Source organism: Schistocerca serialis, chromosome 2 (genome assembly GCF_023864345.2).
Source record: "Schistocerca serialis cubense isolate TAMUIC-IGC-003099 chromosome 2, iqSchSeri2.2, whole genome shotgun sequence".
In the NCBI taxonomy this organism is placed as follows: Eukaryota; Metazoa; Arthropoda; class Insecta; order Orthoptera; family Acrididae; genus Schistocerca; species Schistocerca serialis.
Genome location: NC_064639.1, coordinates 871,986,585 through 871,999,169, shown reverse-complemented (window position 1 = coordinate 871,999,169; position 12,585 = coordinate 871,986,585).

Genomic DNA, 12,585 nt, shown 5'->3' with positions numbered 1-12,585 from the left:
GCTTTTTCTGATCTTGATGAACAGTTAGATATATAATGCAGTGCATTACAGTATGGACACTCCTCAGTGGAAATCCGTTAGAATAATTAACTCCAGGACAAATGCTTTTAAAAATAGTTTACAGGAGATAATCTGGGATGAAATTCACAATGAACTAAATGCTAAAATAAAATATAGTCTGTTCCATGATAAATTCACATCAACTATTTGAAAATAGCTTTCCGCATAAGCTAATCCTAGAGGACATTAAACAGCCATGTAAAAAAAGACGTGGATCACTAGAGCAATTAAAAGTATATTGTGACAGGAAAAGCGAAATGTATCTGCTGGTAAGAACAAATAAAGATCATGGAGTAGCTGCACACTACAAAAATTATGTAAAATTACTCAGAAAGATTGTTAAAAAATAAAGGAACATGCACATAATGTCAAAAACTTCAAACTATATTGAATGTAGTGAAATGAGACACAGGACAACCAGCCACATAACAGGATAAAATCACTATTGAACTGAATGCAAGGGTTATAAATGATAAGTCACAGGTAGGAAATCTATATATCTAATCATTTTTTAAATACAGTAGGTACAGGGACAAACAGTTAAAGATAAAAATCATGGCAGTATTGTGAAACATAACTCTCAAGAAATTCTGTCATAGGAGTGTATCGCTGACATCTTTTGAAATTAAGAAAGTTGTATATTCTGTCAAAAATGAAAGCTCATCTGGATTTGACAATGTTTCCACTAGTACTAAATATTTGTTCTCATGTAATAAGCCCTGTCTTACCTTAAATACTTAATGCTTCTCTAACTCGAGGCATTTTTCCAAAGAAAATGAAATATGCTGCTGTTAAACACCCCCTTTAAAAAAGGTGATGAGAGATATCAATAACTACAGCCCTGTTTTGCTGCCAACGCCATTTTCCAAAATTTATGAGGTAGTGATTTATTCTAAAATAGCATCTCATCTGAATGGCAACAATATGCTCAGCAAATTACTATGAATTTCAGAAGAGTTGCTGTACTGAGAATACAGTTTACACATTCACTCCCAAAGTTTTAAAAGTGTTAAATAATAAAGGGTTTCCAGCTGGTATTTTCTGTGACCTATCAAGGCATTTGGTTGTGTCAATCACAGTATTCTCCTAGAGAAACTGGTTTTAAGGGGTTGATGGCGTAACCAATGAGTAGATAGTGTCATATCCAACTAAAAGAATGCAGAAAGTTGTACATAGTAAATAGTATGGGGATGTTATTCTGACTGGTGAGAAATGATGTATGGGGTTCTCAAAGGATCCATCTTAGGTGCACTATTGATCCTCATATATGTAAATGATCTTCCTTCCACTATATGTAGTTCTTTTTGAGGACAACATTAGTATTGTAATCATCCAAGCCTACATACAGAAATATAAGTTGTAAACTTTTTTTTTAAGTATAAACTGATTTTATGCGAATAGCATCACTCTCAGTTTTAAAAAGATACAAACATCCATGGATGACGGTTGTAATTTTTAGACAGGTGACCAAGAGAATATTTTATTGGACTTAAATTACACATCTTGTCGTTGAGGCAGACACACCCCACTTCAGTGCAACAAGCCGGCGACAGCCAGTGGACAGCTGGTTTCCACCATGGTGGAGAGGTATGCACAGATGGTGATGTTGACATTGGGCCATCAGCAATCCACTCGGCCGTCAGTCGGCCCAAGCTTTGACATTAGCTGCTCACTCCTTGCGCTGCAACTGTGTTCTCCTGCAGAGTGCCCACACTCAATCAACTCGGGGCCCAGTTTGCATCCACCATAGTGATGAAGGAAGACTTGGTGCACGGGACACAACACACTGCCTGTGGCAGGAGTCTGGTGGTGGCAGTCGCAGATGGCAGGCTGATGGCATTGTAGCACCAAGTCCCACAAAAAGACTAAGTACTGGAGGTGGCTCGCCAACTGAACCACAAACGTCGGGCTGCAGCTCATGGTGCCTAGTTGTCTCATCATCTGGTATGGCCCTGGCATGGTGGTGCTGCTGGATTCTGAAAATTCACGGCTATTTATATGGCTCTGATTCACATTTGTTGCTCTATTGCCCAACACCTGGTCACATAGCTCATAACATTGGTCTTTCCCTGGTGTGATGACATTTTCCTGTCCACTCAGCACTGTGCAGTGCAGGTTTTGCCAAGCGCAGCTAGCCCATCTTGCGATCCTTTTGTGTGAGTGTTGCTATAACCTACATCTCACTACACTGCACCAGCTGTAGCTAATGCAGTAGTCCAAGACAGCTTTCTTATAAATTCCTACAAGTTTCACTTAAAACTAGTAATGACACTTCTCATGTGTACATTGTGTGGATCCGCTACTTCCTTGTTCTTCCTTCTTCTATTGCTTGTCTGCGCTCAGTGGAATTGTAGGTGTGTGATTCCTCCTTTTTTCTGCACACACAGTTAATCTGTGTGTGTGTGTGTGTGTGTGTGTGTGTGTGTGTTACAGCCTGGGATTGTGTGAACTGATAGTTTGTGGGATGGGATTCTCCCATTAAGAGCCCAATAAAGATGAGACTGTGTGGAGATTAAAGGGCTTTTAGTGTCCTCACAATCTGAACATGCAAGACGTCACCCACTACCGTGTGGTACCTCAGTTTTCAGTGCCTTAGACTGTAAGAAGCCATACCTCCAGATACTGATGAGTTCAGAGGACATCCACAAAACTGTGATTATCGCAGTTTACAGTTCATAAGAATTTTTATGTATGCCATATGGCCTTAAGAACCCGACTGGAACCTGGCAACAATTTATTGACATTATACTGTTAAAACTCTCTCCTTGCTACCCCTACCCGGATAACATACTCATCTTCACCCCTACTCAGGAACTGGATCTTAAACAAGTTCTCTGTGTGTTTGCTGCCAATGGCATAGTGAGTAATGATGCTAAATGCTAACTTTTAAGCGTGACGTTGTCAACACAGCCAGTATTTACCCTACACGACAGCAAACTAAGCTCACCTGCCACTACTGGCACCGCAGGTCTGTCACAAGTTACATCGTTTCCTCAGAATTATTAATTTCTGTCATCATCATCATCTACATAACACAGCCACAATTCAGGCATAACTACAAAAATTCTCGTGCTCTCAGGGGCTCAGCATTGATTTGATGGATACAGGTGTAGCAACCCCAGGGTTCCTGAGCCGGGTACTGGCAAGTGCTGCCAATCCCGTCACCGTAAGCTTTGGGAATGCTTCAGTGACCACCGCGCGGTGCGGAATTGGAACGTTTTGTGTCTCAGGGAACAGGGATCTTGGCTTGACCGCTCGGATCATGAGGACGGGGTAAACCTCTCTTAAAAAAAAAAAGGTCAATCTCAAGGTGTGCTGCGCGCTGATGGGATGCGTGGCTGTTGAGGTGGAACAGTCATTGGCAGGCAACCGCTGGGGAACCTGCCACACCCCAGTTGTATAAGGCTTACTCAGGCACAAGGGGCTCCATCTGAGCGGATCCTTATTTTACCTAGCTGCTCGTGGGACCAAGATGGAACCCTCAAAATCATCTTCTCTTCTCAGTAGGAAAGGTGTACTTCCTGGAAGTATTCACACCCATTCATCCAAAAGAATGAGAGGCTAGTCCTGATAAAAAGAATATTTTGGACTGCAGTAACAGAGCTCATGGAGTCGTGAATAACAATGTGTTTCTGGTGACAGAGGAAGGAGAGTATATTTGAAAATGTGTCCCCCCTTTTATATCCACAAGGGTTCGGAAGGCCTTGCAGGAACATTAAAATCTATAAAACGATTGGATAATGGCTCATTGTTGGTTGAAACTAACAGGTCAAAGCAGGCAGGCCTTCTTAATAAATCACAGAAACTGGGTGGCTAGGATATCATTGTCGATAGGCACACCTTTCTCAACTCCAGTACGGATGTTGTCACGCGTTGAGATTATATGGACATGGACATAGCAGATCTGAGGCAAGAATGGGCATCCCAGGGAATAGTCAATGTGGAACAACGAATGCACAGGAATAATGGAGCAACTGAAAAGACTGCCGCTTTCACTGTCGCATTCAATTCTCTGACTCTGCCTGAACATCTTACGGTGGGATTTCTTCAACTTAGTGTTCAGCCTTACATTCAAAACCCTATGCGGTACTATAAATGCCAGTGTTTCAGCCATACGACCATGAGTTGTGGAGGTGAAGCGATCTGCGGAAAAGCTGCTCATGATGCTGAACTGACTGCCCATCTCTGGTGATGTGCATCAACTGCTCCGGGAAGCACCCAGTCTGGTTGAGACTTCACTATTTTTGCTGAAGAATGCAAAATACAGGAGATAAAAGTGACCAAGTGGATCCCCTATGTCAAAGCAAAAAAAAGAATATAAGGCGACGAAACCCCCTGTCTTTGCCACCTCATATTCTTCCATGGTGCAGAAACCTATTCCCAAGGCAGACGCTTTGACATGGACAATACCTAGTATGCCTGCATCGACCAAAATGCATCTGTACTTGCATGTGTACAGGTCAAGGGAAAAAGAGTAGGAACAAAGCAATCCAGGCAGCTCCACCACGAAAGACCAACAACAGATCTGCAGCAAGCATCCAGAAGCTGCAAGAAAAGCAGAGTGCTCTCAACACCCGCTTTCCCCCTCAACTCGAAGGAACAGGGTGCAGTGAAAGTCCCGAGAGTTATCAGATGTCATTCTTTCCTGCCTGACTTATGAGGAGGATATCACAGAGTTAGATGCCTTGGATCCACACAGTCCCCTCACTCTTCAAGTGCTTCACCTCCCCGGTGCAAAGATAGGGGTAAATTACAACCAGACTGATGACGTGGCTTCCATACTACAGTGGAACATTAATGGGTTCAGGACTCATGTGGAGGAACTGAAACACGTCCCTTGTGCAATTTCTTACAAGAAACATACTTTAAAGATACAGATGTCTCTGTGCTGCAGGGATATACGCTATACTGCAAGGATGCCCTATCAGGGGAAAGGGCCAACAGAGGTGTCGCAGTGTTTGTCACTAATGTGCACCACTCCTCTGCCCTCCCCTTGGCTACTGACCTGCAAGCAGTCGCAGTTCAAGATCATGTGTGTCGAAGGATCACTGTTTGCTCACTGTATTTACCTCCGCAAGGTGTACTAGACTCTGAGGCTATCATGGATCTTATCGCACAACTCCTGTAACCATTTCTCCTCCTGGGAGACTTCAGTGCCCATCATGTCCTGTGGGGCTTGATCAATACTTGCCCTCGGGGTCAGGTTTTGTAAGGCCTCATGACGTATTGCGAGCTGTGCATCCTCAAGATGGGTACTCACACACATTTCTCTACTGCTACTGGGTCATTCTCAGCCATTGACCTGTCTTTCTGTTCTCCTGACCTCACTGTTCAGTGGGAGGTCATTGACGACCATTCCAGTAACCACTTCCCAACTGTCTTCACCTACTAAATTGCTTACCACCTGAAGATAAGCCCCCAAGATGGATGGTCAGCAGGGCTAACTGGATGGATTTTAGCCATCTGGCTGTGTTCAAACACTATGACAGTGTCCAAGGATGGGTGGACAACATCATATGAGTGATCCATTGTGCCACTAACCTCCATCCCGCAGTCCTCAGGTCATCTTAGGAGGCTAGCAGTACCTTGGTGGACAGATTAGTGCCATTCCATGATCCACAAAAGGCATGCGGCTGTTCAACAATTTAAATGCCGACTGATCTTAGACCCTTTTTGAGTCACGAGGGCCAAAGTTCGACACGTCATTAGGGAGAGTAAGATAAAGTCATGGCAAGTATTCTTGGACTCCATCAATCGTTCCACTCCTATAAAAGTACGGGAAGCCATCCAGAGGATTTCCAGTAAACACAGTCATTTACTGGTAGCAGCAGTGCTGAAACAGGATTGCCTCCAAACAACAGCCAGGGACACTGCTCAGATGCTGGCCAAACATTTTGCATGAACTACTGCCAATGCAAGCCAGAATCCAGCATTTTGTCGCTATTGTGCAACTGTAGAGAGGGAAAATTTGGACTTCAGGTCCAACAGTTCTGAGGCCTACAACTCCCCTTTCTCCATGTGGGAACTCGAATTGGCACTGATTGAGATTCGTGACACTGCTTCTGGTTGTGACCAAATCCGGTACTGCATGCATAGACATTTGACAGCGGCATCAAAGGAAATCCTCCTCGAATGTTTTAATCTAATATGGCAGACAGGCAACTTCCCCAACTCGTGGACAGAGGTAATTCTGATCGCTCTCCTCAAACCAGGAAAGGACTGCACAATGTCCCAGTAGTTATCGGAGTATCGCCTTAACGAGCTGTGTAGGAAAGACCCTGGAGTGAATGATTAACCATCATCTGGCCTAGTTGTTAGAGACCAGACACCTCCTTAGCCACTCTCAATGTGGATTCTGAAGATTTCGGTCCACTGTCAACAATCTGATCCTGCTAGAGGTGGCTATTCAGCAGGCTTTCCTCCATAAGTATCACTGTATTGGCATATTCTTCAATCTGAATAAGGCATATGAAACTACCTGGAGACACTGTACTCTCGCACAACTGCATCAATGGGGCTTTCGTGGCCACCTATTTTCATACGGTCTTTCCTGTCTCGACAGATTTTTAGGACCTGAGTTGGTGACATGATGTCTTCAGGGCAGTATTTTAAGTGTTACCCTCTTTGCCATAGCCATCAACAGTATCACATCTACGGAAAGGAGTCCTGTACAGTGCTCCTTCCTTGTAGACGATTTTGCTGTTTCCTGTTCCTCCCCCAGCACTGCAACGGCGAGCCGTCAGTTGCAACTTTCAGTGCAAAGTTTAGAGTGGGCTGCAAAGGTGGGCTTCCAGTTTTCAGCAGATAAGTGTGTGTGTGTTCATTTGAATTGTTCTCGTCGTCTTTTTAATTTGCCTGTCTTCTGGGCCTCATTTTTGATCCCGATTGTCGTGGTTAACACATCTGCAAGACCTGAAAACCAGAACCCTGAAGGCACTGAACACCATCAAGTGCCTTAGCCACAGGTCTTGGAAGTGGGCAGCACGTGTCTCCTTCAGTTTCACCAGGCTTTTGTGCATTTGCAGCTGGACTATGGTTGTCCGGTGTATGGGTCAGTGAGGCCCTCTCACTTGCAGATAATATAATGAGGGGATTTGGCTGGCCATGGGTGCTTATCAGACAGTCCCACACCTAGCATCTGTGCTGAGGTGGGGGAACCGCCACTTACCATCCAGCGCCAGCTCATCGTGGTTCTTCAAGTATGTAAGTTCCTTGCAGCTCCAACTTCACCCGCACACCATACTGTTGCTCGTCGACCTCTGGAATGCCTTTTTTCCAACCGTCCATGAGCCACGATGCCATTTAAGATCTGTAAGCTGGAGTCACTCGGTGTGGACCCAGTAGAACCCCAAACCGAGGGTTTTAACTGTCTACTGCTCTGGTTACTGGAGACTCCCAGAGCGTTTTTAAATTTGGTGTGGTACGGGAGAGATAGCACTCCTGCTTCCATTTTTAACGCGATATTCTCTTATATTTTATCTGAGTACCACCACCATGTAGCTGTTTCTTCGGATAGGTCTAAGCGGGGGGACTCTGTTCATTTCTCTGTCGTTTTCCCAGATCATGTCCTCAAGATCTGACTGCCTCCAGAATTTACCATCTTTGTCGCAGAATTACACTATGTCACCAAAAGTATCTGGACACCCTCAAAAACATGCGTTTTTCATATTAGGTGCATTGTGCTGCAGCCTACTGCCAGGTACTACGTATCAGCGATCTCAGTAGTCATTAGACATCGTGAGAGAGCAGAATGGGGCGTTCTGTGGAACTCACGGGCTTCAAACATGGTCAGGTGATTGGGTGTCACTTGTGTCATACGTCTGTACGCGAGATATCCACACTCCTAAACATCCGTAGGTCCACTGTTTCAGATATGATAGTGAAGTGGAAACGTGAAAGGACATGGACAGCACAAAAGCACTCAGGCCGACCTCATCTGTTGACACAAGAGACCGCCGACAGCTGAAGAGGGTCGTAATGTGTAATGTGTAATAGGCAGACATCTATTCAGACCATCACACAGGGACTCCAAACTGCATCAGGATCCACTGCAAGTACTATGACAGTTAGGCAAGAGTTGAAAAAACTTGGATTTCATGGTCGAGTGGCTGCTCTTAAGCCACACATCACGCTGGTAAATGCCAAAAGACGCCTTGCTTCGTGTGAGGAGCGTAAACATTGGACGATCAAACAGTGGAAAAAAGTTTCATGGCGTGACGGATCACAGTACACAATGTGGCGAGCCGATGGAAGGGTGTGGGTATGGTGAATGCCCAGTGAACGTCATCTGCCATCGTGTGTAGTACCAACAGTAAAATTCGGAGGCGGTGGTGTTATGGTGTGGTGGTGTTTTTCATGGAGGGGGCTTGCACCCCTTGTTGTTTTGCGTGGCAGAGTTACAGCACAGGCCTACATTGATGTTTTAAGCACCTTCTTGCTTCCCACTGTTGAAGAGCAATTCGGGGATGGCGATTGCATCTTTCAACATGATCGAGCACCTGTTCATAAAGCACGGCCTGTGGTGGAGTGCCAGCTGGAGTGGCCAAGCGGTTCTAGGCGCTACAGTCTGGAACCGTGCGACCGCTACGGTCGCAGGTTCGAATCCTGCCTCGCGCCGGATGTGTGTGATGTCCTTAGGTTAGTTAGGTTTAAGTAGTTCTAGGGGACTGATGACCTCAGCAGTGAAGCACCATAGTGCTCAGAGCCATTTGAACCATTTTGTGGTGGAGTGGTTACACGACAATAACATCCCTGTAATAGACTGGCCTGCACAGAGACCTAACCTGAAACCTGTAGAACATCTTTGTGATGTTTTGGAACGCCAGCTTCGTACCAGGCTTCACCGGCTGACATTGAAGCCTCTCCTCAGTGTAGCACTCCATGAAGAATGGGATGCCATTTCCCAGGAAACCTTCCAGCACCTGATTGAACGTATGCCTGCGAGAGTGGAAGCTATCATCAGGGCTAAGGGTGGGCCAATACCATATTGAGTTCCAGCATTGCCGACAGAGGGTGCCACGAACTTGTAAGTCATTTTCAGCCACGTGTCCGTATACTTTTGATCACATAGTGTATATGGGATCTTGCGAACGCTGGAGCAGATGAGACGTTCTCCTGGTGTTAGATTTTTCGTCTGCTCAGATTCTCTGAGTGCCCTATACTCTCTCCATCGTTTGTACCCAGCAGATACAGTAACCCAGAATATCCAGGATGCCCTCCTACAACAACAACGACAGGGGAAGGAGGTGTCATTGAATTGTGGGGAATGAAAGGGCCGATCGAGCAGCCTAGGAGGAGTGTCGTGATCCTCTGGTATTTCGGTATGCTATCCCCCTGCATGCTATCACCTCGCTATTGAGGTACAAAGGCATGTGTCGACGGGAAGACGGATGGCTGGCAGTGACCGATAACAAGCTCCGTGTCATAAAGCCCACAACTCGGCCATGGAGTACTTCCTTCCAGCTACGTCAGTGGGACAAGGTCCTTCTTACTCATTTTTACATAGGCCACATTCCTATGACACATGGATTCTTACTCCAGTGAGAGGACCTCCAATGCATGGTGCTTGTGGCGTGCAGATCATGGTGCACCACATTTTATTGAACTGCATTTTATTTGTAGACCAGCGGACTGCGGCGGATTTGCTGGCAGATCTGCCATCTGTTTTATGTAATGATCAAACGAAAGTGGTTAGGGTTTTAAAGTTGTGTGAAATGTCCAACGTTTTTAACAAGATTTTAGGGAGATGTTCTTAATGTGTCAAAGGGTGGCTGGTTCACCCTAGGTTTTTTTATTTTATTTTATTTTATTTTTGTCCCTGTGATTTTCTTTTAGTTCTTCTTCGTTTTGTTTTCTCTGTGTTTTAATTTCTTGATTAGCTCTCTTCCCTCTTAACTGGTTTTAGTGCTTGTGTGTCTGTCATACAGAGTGACTATGTGGTCATTTCAAGTGCATGTGTGTATAACACTTTCAGTTCATTTCCACGTTCGTTTGTTTTCATAAGTGTAACGGTGCTGACGACCTCGCCATTAGCCGGCCGGAGTGGCCGTGCAGTTCTAGGCGCTACAGTCTGGAACTGAGCGACCGCTACGGTAGCAGGTTCGAATCCTGCCTGGGGCATGGATGTGTGTGCTGTCCTTAGGTTAGTTAGGTTTAATTAGTTCTAAGTTCTAGGCGACTGATGACCTCAGAAGATAAGTCGCATAGTGCTCAGAGCCATTTGAGCCATTTTGAACCTCGCCATTAGGCGCCCATCAGATCCACACACACACACACACACACACACACACACACACACACACACACACACACACACACACACGCATTCTCGTGGGTAAGAGTACTATTGCTAAACATAAGTTAGAGTGAACCCCTCACATGCAGCACACCTTTGAGCAAATAATAATCTGACTCATGCAAGCCATGACATTAGTACACTCGCATCCGCACGCTCAACTTGCCATTGGTGCTGACGTAAGCGACTTCGCTACTTGAATAGTTATGCAACAAGAAGTGACAGGCGTACAGCAGCCACTCTGGCTTTTTCGTGTAAATTGACTGCTTCACAGCACAAGTAGTAGGCCTACGATCATGATCTAGTGGCAGTCTACAAAGCAGTTCGTCAGTTCAAAGACTATATAGATGGCAGACCACCCATCATCTACACTATCCATCGACCTTTAGTGGACTTGATCCATAAACTTTTGATGCCCTTGATGATTCCGCCATCTTGATTATATAGCGCAGTTCATGACCGATGTTAGATATCTACACAGTGCTGAAAACATTATCCCAGACTGCCTGTTGCACACCAACATCCCCTCTGCACAGGTCGACTATAGCAAATTCGCAGAAATACGGCTTTAAAATCAACAACTCATGGATTTACTCCACAACACCATGACCAACTTACAGCTGGAATTTTGCCCAGTTCTGGGAACAGATAAACACCTCTTTTGTGATGTTTCATAAAATCCTTTAGTACCCAAGTCACTACAGAAGTTTATCTCAGAACATCTTCACAACTTGTCGCACCATGGCATCCACCTGATGACATGGTTCATCACGGAATACTATGTGTGGACTAATGTAAAAATGTGCAGAGGGTGGAAGCATGCATGCATAGCTTGTTAATGGATCAAAGTGAAATGTCATGCACAGCCGCCACTTGGTCAGTTTGATACACCAAAATAAAGTTTCTAGCATGTACACCTCGACCACTGCCCAACTCTGAAGGCAAGTGATGCATACTCTCAGTTGTTGACACGTCACACAGTGGGTGGAGGCCGTATCCCTTAGAGACATCACAGCAGAATCAATGGCCAGGACCTTCATCGATACTTGGGATCTCCTCTTTCGGTTGTTGAATCCCTATAACCACTGATCAAGGTCAGCAATTTTAATCGGTGCTCTTCAACGAACTATGCAACATCCGTGGCGTTCATCAGTAGTGTACGTCTCCATACCACCTGAAAATCAATGGCCTGATTGAAGACTGGCGTTTACTCTGAAAGCTGCCCTTATGTGTTGTGAGTCAGTTGACCACGGTCCTTCCCTGGCTACTGTTGGCGATTTGTTCCATGCGTAAGGACAACCAAGTAGAGATCCTATATGGTGCAGCACTTGCCCTATCAGCAGACTTCGTACTCCAGGCAACATCGACATAGACTACGTAACTACCTGCCCTAGCCGAATGTGTCATGGCACACAGCATGCCTTCACGTGCCTCCTCCATAGCTGCACAGCACTTCGAGAACATTTCTCCATTAGGTATTAGCGGACTCTATCTTGTCATGCTTCGCAACAGTGCCATTCAGCTGGCACTCCAACCACCGTACACCAACCTTCACAAGGTTCTTAAAAGCGGGTTCGGCAAGGTTGACATCTTATTTCAGGTCAAGCCTATGATGGTCATGATCCATCAACTCAAGCCTGTGTGGACCTTACGCAACAGCACTAGGATTGATGATGCTTATAATAGTTTCCACAACGAAACTTTGTCTCGAAGCTTGGCAGAAAATCCAAAGAGATTCTGGTCATACGTAAAGTATGCTGTCGGCAAGACACAATCAATGCCTTTTCTGCACGATAGCAATGGAAATGCTATCTATGACAGTGCTGCTAAAGCAGAGTTACTAAACGACGACTGCCGAAATTCCTTCACCAAAGAAGGCGAAGTAAATATTCTAGTATTTGAATCAAGGACAGCTGCCAACATGAATAACTTAGAAGTAGATGTCCTTGGAGTAGTGAAGCAACTTAAATCACTTAATAAAAGCAAGTCCTCCGGCCCAGACTGTTTACCAATTAGGCTTCTTTCACAGTTTGCTGATACGATAGCTCCATACTTAAGAATCATATATTTACACAACCGTTCGCTCTGTGAAAGGTCCATACCCAAAGACTGGAAAGTCGCACAGGTCACACCAATATTCAAGAAAGGCAATAGGAGTGATATACTAAATTAAAGACCGACGTCATTAACGCTGAGATGCAGTGGGATTTTGGAACATATATTGTGTTCGA